Source organism: Triticum aestivum, chromosome 2B (genome assembly GCF_018294505.1).
Source record: "Triticum aestivum cultivar Chinese Spring chromosome 2B, IWGSC CS RefSeq v2.1, whole genome shotgun sequence".
Classification (NCBI taxonomy): Eukaryota; Viridiplantae; Streptophyta; class Magnoliopsida; order Poales; family Poaceae; genus Triticum; species Triticum aestivum.
Window position 1 is genome coordinate 239,238,557 of NC_057798.1, and position 11,770 is coordinate 239,250,326.

Genomic DNA, 11,770 nt, shown 5'->3' on the forward strand with positions numbered 1-11,770 from the left:
TACTATTACTCCACACATCAACCGCTATCCAGCATGCATCCAGTGTATTAAGTTCATGGAAAATGGAGTAGTGCAATAAGAACGATGACATGAGGTAGAAAAGATCTATTTATCTAGAAATAGACCCCATCTTGTTATCCTTAATAGCGAGATATATATGTGTCGTTTCCCCTTCTGTCACTGGGAACAAGCACCGTAAGATCGGACCCATCACAAAAGCACCTCTTCCCATTGCAAGATAAATAGATCAAGTTGGCCAAACAAAACCCAAATATCGGAGAAGAAATACGAGGCCATAAGCAATCATGCATATAAGAGATCAAAGAAGACTCAAATAACTTTCATGGATAAAACATAGATCTGATCATAAACTCAAAGTTCATCGCATCCCAACAAACACACCGCAAAAAGACTTACATCATATGGATCTCCAAGAGACCATTGTATTGAGAATCAAGAGAGAGAGAGAGGAAGCCATCTAGCTACTAAATACGGACCCGTAGGTCTACGAAGAACTACTCACGCATCATCGGAGAGGCACCAATGGACATGATGAACCCCTCCGAGATGGTGTCTAGATTGGATCTAGTGTTTCTGGAACTTGCGGCGGCTGGAATTGATTTTCATCGACTCTCCCAGGATTTCTGGAATATTGGGGGTATTTATAGAGCAAAGAGGCGGTGTGGGAGGCCGCTGAGGTGGGCACAACCCACCTAGGCGCGCTTGGTGGCGCGCCCTGGTGTCTTTTGCCCCCCTCGGGCTCCCTCTCCAGTACTTCTTTGGCCCACTAGATGTGTTCTCATCCAAAAAAGCCACAAAAAGTTTCACTGCGTTTGGACTCCGTTTGGTATTGATTTCCTACAATGTAAAAAACAAGCAGAAAATAGCAACTGGCACTGGGCACTATGTCAATAGGTTAGTACCAAAAAATGCTATAAAATGATTGTAAAACATCCAAGAATGATAATATAATAGCATGTAACAATAAAAAACGATAGATATGTTGGAGACGTATTAGTCTGCATGACATTGTATTGCCGCGCAAAACTCTTCTCTTTTTCTCTACATGTTCTGCATGACCGTGTACAATATCTGACATGCATATGAAATATATAGTGAGAGCATGCAGAAATCTGGAGTGATGGTAACAACCAGTGGATTGATCCAAAAATAATGATAGCAGGACTGATGATAGCTTTACTTTAATAAAAAAACAGATGATGATTTCTTTATTGTTTGTTTCCCACCCAAGATGAACAACCTAGACATACCCTTGGTGAACCAGATAATAGATAGAGATATTATTCAGTGTTGCCTCTATATGTGCCCCATAAGCATTTTAAAACTCAAGTTTGAACATTAATTCGGACCTCACTTGGAGTCTAAGAGGTGAACATGACGATAAAGTAGCAAGTAATATTAAGCAATGCATAACTTAAGAAGGAAAAAAGAGTGTGACCTGTCTTGTGGACCCATGTACTCCTCAAGTTAATATGTTGAGTCGATGATGCAGTTGCGGTGGGTGTCGGTTGCAGGGAATGAGATCTAAGGTGGCGAAAGACGGTCAGTAGTCATGATGTGTGGTATGGTGGATGCTTCTGTCGATGGAGCAGCTCAGGTGAGGTGGACGACGTCGCGGCAGGAGCATGACAAACCACACAAAGTATTCTTCGACACCTATCTGTAACTAAAGTAATTCCGCAAGGGACCCTTTGGCTTGCAGGATTCTAAAAACGCAGGGATAGGAAAAACACCAGAATAGGATAGGAATGCACGTGGGAAACAGAGCATTTGTAAACACATGATTTCTGTCAATTTGGGTGTCTGGTTCACAGGAATTGGAAGAGCAGAGGAATGCAAAGAAACATGGCCAAATTAAAGTGAAACCATATGAAAGTGTGTACAGTTATTCTGCGACTAATGCACTTTGTCTTGTTTTCAAGCATAGGAAAAGTAGCTCCATGTGGATGTTTTGCTCCATTCCTTTCGACCAAATGCATGAATAATTGAATAGTAGAGTACCATAGGAATTTCCTATTGCTATGTTTTCCTTCACTTTGTCCTTTCAACCAAAATATCCTAATGGATCGACATGAATGTAGAGTAATAAGTGATGCGACAAGTGTACAACCTCTTTGGCATAGCCGTGTCGACCTCGGCATCATTGGGTTGGTCGCTGAACAAGTCGCAACAGAGATGGCTGTCGGAGGTGTGGTGGAAGATCTGAGGCATTTGTAGACGGAATCCAGGGTACTGCTTTGTTGTGATGGATGGTTTCGTCGTTGGAGCAGCTCCGGCGAGCCGTAAGATGTCGAGGCTGAAGCAGCACAAGACAGACATCATTAATTCAAGTGGGACTCTAATAGCATCTCCAATAGATGATGTAAAATACATTACCAAAAAGTGGTAGATGTAAAATGTACATCACCAAAAAACACCTGACTACAAGAGATGAAGTAAAAACTGTTGACTCTGAACTTTACTGTCGAAACAAAAATTTACTATGGAATCTGAATGTTACTATCGAAACTGAATGCACTAGTAGCGGAGATGCACTTCACATGTAGTTTAGGCCGCTCGAGCACTAGTGGTAGAGAAACAGTGATGTAAATCAGCAAGCGATCAATAGGTAACATAGTAGCAGATAGCAGCGGGAGCAGCAGCGCGAACTAGAGCCAGAGAAGCAACTCGTGTTGTTGTAGTAGCCCGTGTAGCAGCATTAGCAGCGCGAGCGAGAGCAAGAGTAGAGCAGCAGAACGAGCAAGGGGAAGAGCAGAGTAACAACACGAGCGAGCGAGAGCTGCAGCAGCAGCAATGTGAGCGAGCGAGAGCCGGAGCAGCAGTAGCAGGGTGACCGAGCGAGGGTCGGAGCAACATTAGCAGCTCTGGGTGGTATGGGCGCTACTGTCGAGGGAGCCTCGCACTAGGGGAGAGCCACCGTGGATATGTCGCCGGCGGCGCCGACTACGAGGTAGTCGCTCCATTAGGGAGCAGGTTCGAGCTCCGGCAGCACCGGGAGGTCAAATTAAGGAGAATGTATGATGTGATAACTGTACAACCTCTTTGGTGGCGCCGAGTAGGCCTCGGCTTCGTCGAGGAGTCGGTGAGGATGATGCGGTTCCGGTGTAGCAGTTTAAGGCGAGGCGATCGTCGGAGCATCTCCTTGGAGGTGGAGGTGGAGGCGGGGCGGCTGAACCAGCGGGACGACGAGATCGACGATGGATCCTCATCCGGGGCAGTGGATGAGAGACGTCGAGCTGTTGCGGTGGACGACGTCGTCGGGGAAGAGGCTCTGGCTGGGCAGCGGTGGGGTGGCGGGTAGCGGAGGGTGGGGTTTCCCGGCTGGAGCAGAGAGGTTATGGCGGCCTGGGTTTTCGAATGGCAAAAAGGAGGTGATGGGAGGGGGAACCATGACTTAGAGACGCGCTTGTCCAAAATGTAGGCTGTGTTACAAAAGTACCCCCACTGATTTGAAGTAGCAGCCATTTTGGCTCAGGGATAGAAGGGGGATTTCGTGTGTCGGGATTTGGCAGCTGGAGGGAGTTTTCGCACGCGTTGTAATTTCGGGATAGCAAGGCGCGGGTTGTGAAGGCGCGAGTTTTCGAAGCACAAACAGACAAAGCTATATCTCAATTTTCGGGATAACAAGGCACGGGCTGACATTTCGGGACAAGCCTAACATGTAATAATGTATGTACCAAATCAATTCATACTTCCCTCGATGAAAAAAAACAAAAATTATTCGCACCACACAAAGGGAGAGTCTTGTCCTGTTTTACTGTATAAATGCTATTCGAAACTATGAATCCATGTTATGTCCAATTAAATTTTTTCGCTACGTTTATAATGCATGTAACCTAGTCATACGAACATTTTAGTGCATTCCAAATGTATATACTACCGCTGTAATTCGAACTATATTTGAATTTGTTTCTCTATTTGAATAAGAATCTACAATCATGATCCTTGCCAAGTTAAACCATCATTTGTCTGTTATCTTAACAACACATCACATGATTACTATAGAGATAGATATGAACTATGTGTACTATATATATGAACTCAAATTCAAAATTTTGAATACACTTGATGTCAATTCCAAATAATAGTACATTTGAAGTACTAGCGAGATCTTCATAATCTAAAAAATGTTTCATATGTACACTGTATTTATCACACAAAGTATAGTGCCCCGCCCCATACATTACGACAAGTATTTAGCCCTGAGCTGCAAAGGCCACACATTATCACAAATTCAAATATATATTGTATGTAGTATAACATGTTCATGACCACACCATGCGTATAACCACTATGTTCATGCATATGCATCGGTTAAAACACTATGATCTCTTGTTCAAATATCTGAATCCACTTTTATAACGAACTATGATATATGATCATCTTTTACACCCACACAATCCTCTTCTCGTTATAGCTAGCGCTAACTTTTGCTCGTGCATGCACACACCCACCTCCCACTCACCCTCCCTCGGCATTCTCTCCATTGCGCACATTCATTATTTCTATTTAGGTTGTTCACCCATGGTGTGTGTAGGCCCTCCAGATCTTTATTTCCGGCACACACCGATTGATATACCTCTCTGGCTAGGCGAATCTACCACAAACACACGCTTTCCCTCTTCTCTTCTCACGGTCTATGCCCTCCTTTGTCTAATACAGTTCCATGCATGTGCACACCCCCACCTCTCTTCTCATCGATCTCATACTCACACACTCCTCCCCCCTTGATATGGTTGGCCTCTCGCACCGCCTCCTGCTAGCCGCATCCCTCTCACTCTATCTGTCTCCCTGGGCCTTATTTGCTTCTAACACATGCATGCATGTATATCTACTGATCTCCCTACATATAGCTAGGTCGATTAAAACTCTTTCCCCCACGCACCGATCGACGTATCTGATCACTAGTTATGTCTCTCCCTTTCTCTGACACACGATGATTGATCTTCCTATATAGTTACGTCTGCTTACCATAGCCATATCGCCCCCTAGCCATATCGTCCCCCTCATCATCCTTGCATGCCTCCCGACCCATCTCTCACCCGCACATGCATAGATAGGCACGCATCCTCTCTCTTATTGATATTGCAGTCGTACCCTCCGTTTGTCTAGCAGTCCTCTCCCGCCATTTGTGAGAAGCAACTCCACCACCAACCCTCTGACACTCTAGCTTTGTCTCTCTTCGAACCTTATTCCTCTTCTACGCATATGCATGGATGTCGATCGATCTCCCTCAATACATAGCTAAGTCTCTCTCCTTCCACACATATACTAGTCGTTCTACCTCTCTATAGTTAGGTCTCTGCGCCCCCCCTTCACACACACACACACACCGACAGTCGAACGCCGTAGGTAGGTATCCATGCCACAAATACAAAATCACCTTTCCCCTCTCACATTCCAGTAGGCCAGCCGCCCTATATCTTTGACGTGGGCAAACACAAATTTGATGGCACTCTTTATTGATCGCGCATCCACACACTTCACCCCTCTCTGATTCTATCAAAATCTCATGCGATGATCCCTCCACTCTCTTCTTGTGGATCGCTCCCTCTGTATATGATATATCCAGGCCTCTGTTTCACACACATTGCATATGTTATATTTTTTGTTTGAGATATCATCGACACATTGCCTCATTTTCGCACAAACCATCTTTTTTGAGTAAAAAAACATCTCTCTCACACAGACCCACGTACGTGGGCTACCTATACGTAGAGAAGAGGTGCACGTACGACACACGTACTCACGTCTTGTTCCCGGCCACACCTGAGCAGGTACACGGTGGAGCTCATTTCTGTATGAAAAGGCAGCCCACGTGATAATTTGACGCATGGAGCGGTTGTTTACTTGAAGGAGGGTCGTGTACCACGCGTACACGGAACAAAGTTTGACTTGACGCGTTAGTTTTAAATAAAGTTATATTCCTCAATGGCGACTACAGAATATAAAATGATTGCTATCGAGAATAAAGAAATCCGCTCCACTATATACTACAGTGGAGCCTGCCTGCCGAGGTTTGTCTCTCGTCACACTATCTCACACAAGGCGGCGGTGGCCTCTCTCTCTCACCGTTGGTCACTGATCCATCCGCATCCTGTTCGCCGGTGGAAAGGGGAGATGTGCATCATTTCCCCGTTCGATGGTGTAGAGGCAGCACGTTCTGATCTGCGGTACCCGCCGTTCTCTCTGACCAAGCTCCGATGTGGTAGGGCCTTTGCCACTTGTTCGGTGCCAAAGTATGGGAATATCCTAGCCGTCGGCCCCCTCCTAGCTACATCCCGACGACCCTCAGGTACAACTTCCTCCGGCCTTGCTCCACTGCCCATCTTCCCATGTTGCTGCATGTGGAAAATTTTGCATGTGGATCTTCCCTAGTTCTTTGCCCAAAACATAGCTCGGCCGGCGTACTTTCCATGTTGCAATATCGTCCTCACACCGTTTTACATAAACAACCATGCTGCTATCTTCCCTTAGGACAAGGAATATGCTTGTTTTTTCTCGGCGTATGTATCATAAACTGTTGTTGGCCAGTAATTGTTTCCTTTCTACCTCTTTTTTGCAAACAAGGCTATCTGTTTCACCTCGTCGCTATTGCGACCTTTTGGTGAACTGCACAAATAACTTTTTTCTTAAGGGTGTTTTGTGCAGTTTTGCTGCAATGTCACACGGGCAACGTTTCTACATTTCAGCGGGACTGCACAAAGGGAGATTGGTTTTGCTCTATCCTCCCCATCCAACTCCGGGCCTAATCTTCTCCAACTATTTCTTTAATCTTCTCCAACTAGTGAGTCTTAAGAGAGGCTGCAAAGGTGACCGACTTATATTTTTGTGTTTATTGTTTCATCAACAGTCCTCTATTATTGTAATCACGCTTACTCAATATATTTGGAACGGGGACGTTCAGCTCTATTTTAGTGGAACTGCACAAAATGATCGGAATGTTCCATGCTCCTGACAGCTACTTTCTTCCCAACATGCCTTGTTGATTTAGACAGAGCTGGGGAGAAGTTGTTGCCAATGAAAGCACGAATCAATTTTAGTTTAACACCTTCTCACAACTTTGTCTTCAGTTGTTATGTAAATATTAGCTCTGATCTGCTAATCACTGAGATGCATTAGTAAGGAATTTAGTTTTTTTGTTTTTTTCAAAAGAGCATCGATGTTTTTTCATTTCTAGTATTTGATTGATGTTGTAACGAGACAACCTTCTAGCTGGCAAGACACATGCATGAAACAAAAAATGAAAGCTTCAGAGCATTTTACAATTTCATGTCGCTAGAAAAATATTTGTACATCAATTATGTAAAGAAATTCTGGAAGCTTGATAGTATTGCCAGAAGCAATTCAGCATCCGGGTCCATGTGCCATGCACCAAATTAGAGTGCACGACCCCCATGGGAGACTCAGCCCGGTCGTTGCGACACACTAATAGTGAGTAATGAGCAGTCAAATCATAAGCCCCACCTTTCCCACTTTAAGGTGCTCGGACGAAGCAACCATAAATACACTCTTCTTTGAATCCGCTCATACTAGTATGAAGGTGCAAAATCAAGTGCGTGTATGGCCTGCCGGTCAATGCGCTTCTATTGGCATATCACTGACATGTGGGACTAGAGTGTGAGAAAACCACTCTCAATTGATAGCAAAATGGCTGCTGCTTGAAGCTGAGACGAGGAGCAAGAACACAGATGGTATATGTGTCGCATGGAGGCCAAAAAATATTAGAGCATGGTTGATCGATATCATCATTACATGTTCGATGTTTTTTAATACTCCCTCCGTCTCGGTGCATTAGACTAGTCACAGTGGGAGTAACTTCAGCAGTAACATCGAGTCGAACTCAACAAATTTGCTTATGTGGCAATGAGTTAATCAAGAAAGAGATAATTTGAGTAACTTAGCTAGTTACCGTAACATCACATTGTCCCAATGCAATATGAGTCTATAACCTATTAAATGAACTTTTGCATGACACCACACTTATGTTATTACTACACTATGAAGGTAGTAACATAGTCTAGGGTATGTCTATGTTACTATTGTATGTTACTCTCAACTGTGGCTAGTCAGCATGACCAAGGCATTTGGTGATTGGGCATGGAGCAAAAATTGGACCAAGGCATGAACCAATCATGCCCCAGTTTGTCCCTCTTAAACTTGCGTAAAAATCAGCAATAAATCTCTAATTAATATGATGACTATTTAGCTAGCCCATGCATGCCCACGTACCAATCACAACATCCAAACTGGCTTTAATCCCTCACATGCACACCATGCAAATCCTGCTTCACACTATGAACCGAAAAAATAGGAGGGCAAGTGTCTTCGAGGGGGAAAGAACGACGTGGGGAGGTAAACGAGGAAAGAAATAAATGATTCGCACGTCAGCATTTTGGGATTATTTGGTTTTTTAATAAGATGACTAATGCACCGAGACGGAGGGAGTAGTACTATTGGGCTGCCATTTTCTGCACTTCTCCCAAATAAATGTGTGCTTTATCACATATTGAAATACAATAAGAGTGCAGATGCTCCACCATGCGGTTCCTAGTACATGTATACTACTAGTAATGCTACTCGTACCACTAAACCTTGCGCTTGGCTCTTTGCCTCTTCGGGAAGTCGAACAATGATGGTACTATAGTGTATGCCTCTGACAATCTGACACCGAATGAACTGATGCACGTCCACCGCTTGTCCCTGGGCGAGGGTAGGTTGCATTAGTCAAAAGCTTCTCATCGTCCTGTGAGCTACCATGTTTGAGGTAGATGGAGAGGGTGTAAGCAAGCTTCACCTTGTCCTGCAAGCTTCTCCTCGTTCTGCAAGTTGATGGGACACACCATAGTAGCGCTTGTCCATACTACCTCCTTTTGGTTAATATGGCTTATTTTTTGCGAGTAAGTGGGAGAGCTTTATTCATATATAAGCATATTTAGGACAATCAGCCAAGAGACTGGTCACTAGGAAGCGAGGGGCAAAAAATGGAAGCGAGGTGTTTCATCAAGCCAGCTCTCGGTCACATTCTAAGCGCAGCAAGCAGGGTTCGCACAAAGATGCACCGGAAGGTTTGCTGACCTGTTTACATGCTGAATAACAAAAAAAAGAGAAAATATTACTGAGCGCTCCTATTTATAATAGGATAGGGGCCAGAATTAAGCGAGAATTGTGGCGAGTGTTCCATGCAATCAACTTCCATTATCACATTCAAGAACCCTCGAAGAGAAGCAAATGTGTTGAAGATTGCTTTATCACAGGTTAAACTAAAATAAGAGTGCAGATGCTCTACCATGCGATTCCTAGTAGTACCTGTATACTAGTAAGTGAGGCCACTTCCAATGCATAGGTGCTTAGATAAGGTGCTAAGCATATTAAAAAGTTTAGCAACTAATGTCCACGATGCATAGGTGCTTCACTTGTTGGTGCTAAGCTCCCCTCATTTAATGCTTTAGCAACTAAACTATTCCATGCATTGGTGGGTTTGTTTCATTTAATTGCTTTTTCCTAGGTTCATGTGTTTGGCATTGGTTCTTCCCGGGGTCACCAAACTCACCTCTCTCCTCTTTATTACCTTGCCACATCAGATTTTTTGCCTACATGGCAGCCTTAGCACCTCTACAAGGTGGAGCATTGGGGAGGGCCTAATTAGTACTACCTGAAGTACCACTGTAGTAAACTTTGCGCTTGGCCCTTCGCCTCTTGGGGAAGTCGAACAATGATGTACTAGTACAATGCATGCTTCCGGCAATCTGACACCGAATTAACTATTGCACATCCACCGCCTGAGCAAGGGAGAGCTTGCATTACTCAAAAGTTTGTCCTTGTCCCGCGAGCCACCGCGTGCAAGCTTCTCCTTGTTCTGCAAGTTGACGGGACACACCAAAGTAATGCTAGTCCATACTGCCTCCTTTCCGGTTAATAGTATGGCTTAATTTGAAACGGGATAAATACACTGGCTGTCACTGTATATTTCTAAAAAAACAGTCAGTGGACTTCATAACACGCTCATTGCGGGCAATATATACACTTTCCGGTGTTTATATGGTCACTAACTCACCCTGGTTGTGTATGTGTGTGCATGCAAGTGTAGGTTGAGCACTTGAGCGTGACCCTGTGTGTTCCAACGTGTGCTCGAACATGCATGCATTAGGGTGTCACGCGCGTTTTTTCCTGCATGTGTACGTGTGACTGTTGCATGCATGCAAGACGTTGTAGTCCCTCACATTCACATGTTCATATGTCAATGCTTTGTAAAAACGTTGCATGCAAGGTTTAATCATTCGTTGTTCACGCATGCATTCCCGATATTAATACATTGGTAAAGGCAATTTCTTGAGGAAAACGAGCCCATGAATTGAGTACAAAGGGGACCAATAAACTAGGATAGAGGGAGTAGTAGTAGTGAACCAGAAGGAGGGAGTAGGTACGTAACAACGTGCAGTAACAAAATTCCTGTATGTGCATCCTGTCTATATGTCATGCAAGAAAATAGAGATAAGTACTCAAGAACGGTCATACACATAGGGGGAGTACGTGCAGTGGCCACTCAGGAGCAGTCAAATCACACAGTATGTTAGTCGGATGAAGCAACCATTATTTCACTCTTCAATGACACATACACAATATAAAAGGTTGATATGGAGAGAAAAAGAAAACCGCTCCACTATATATACACTAGCAGGAGCCTAAGCTACAAGCCTGCTAGCTTGGATTGCTCTCTTCAGAAGCATAGAACGACGGTGGCCACAACGCTGGTCACAGATCCCGCCTGATCCCGCCGCCTGGGGAAGCGGACGATGTTCTGCGTAGACACGGTTAACAGCGGCGAGGAAGAAAACCCACTGTCGATGCGTGCCGATCGGGGGTCCCTGCAGTATGGGCTGATGCCGCCTCCCATCGCCCTTCTAGCTACATCCCGACGTCCCAAGTACAACTTCCTTTTGGAGACGGCTTGCTCCACTGACACAGCTCCCCACGTAGCTCCATCTCCATGTGGATATTTCTCTACTTCTACCGGCTTCTATTTGTGATGAGTTTATGTCTCATGAACTAGTGCCACTACTATTATTCTAATCACACTTCTTCAATATCTTTGCCAACAGGGATGATCAACTCGATTTTAGTTGAACTGCACAAAAGCATCGTATGAACCGAGGGTGCCAGGCTTCTTCCTTCGACAGGTTCTACCTAGCAAGGAAATTAAATCCTGTTTAGGGTTTAGAGTTTATGGCGTAGAGACCCCATTAGTAGTTTTTTTGTACACACTCTCACAACTTTTGTGTTTAGTTGTGAAGTAAATATTGGCTATGATTTGTGAATCATTGAGATGCATCAGCATGCATGTTAGTTTTCCTTTGTATTTGATGGAATGTTGTAACGAGGCAACCTTGGAGTCAGGATACATACATGAAAAAAATCTGAAAGCTTCGTACTCCCTCCGGTCCTTTTTTGCATGTGTATAAGGCTACCCATAGTGGGGAGTATCATATACTAGTATCATGCATAAATTACATAGGGGACTAATAAACCAGGACGGAGGTAGTATGTGAGAGTGTATGGTGGGTCATGTGGTAAAATGTATTACTTTCTTGTTGCCCATTACTATACATGTTGACTATTACATGGCCACTTAAAAAATACATTTTGTATCTATACAAGGCCACTAACAGTGATCGAGGCAATAGTACTTTCTTGTAGCCCATTACTATATGAACAAGTACAATAGTGGGCTTATAGTCCGCTTACATGG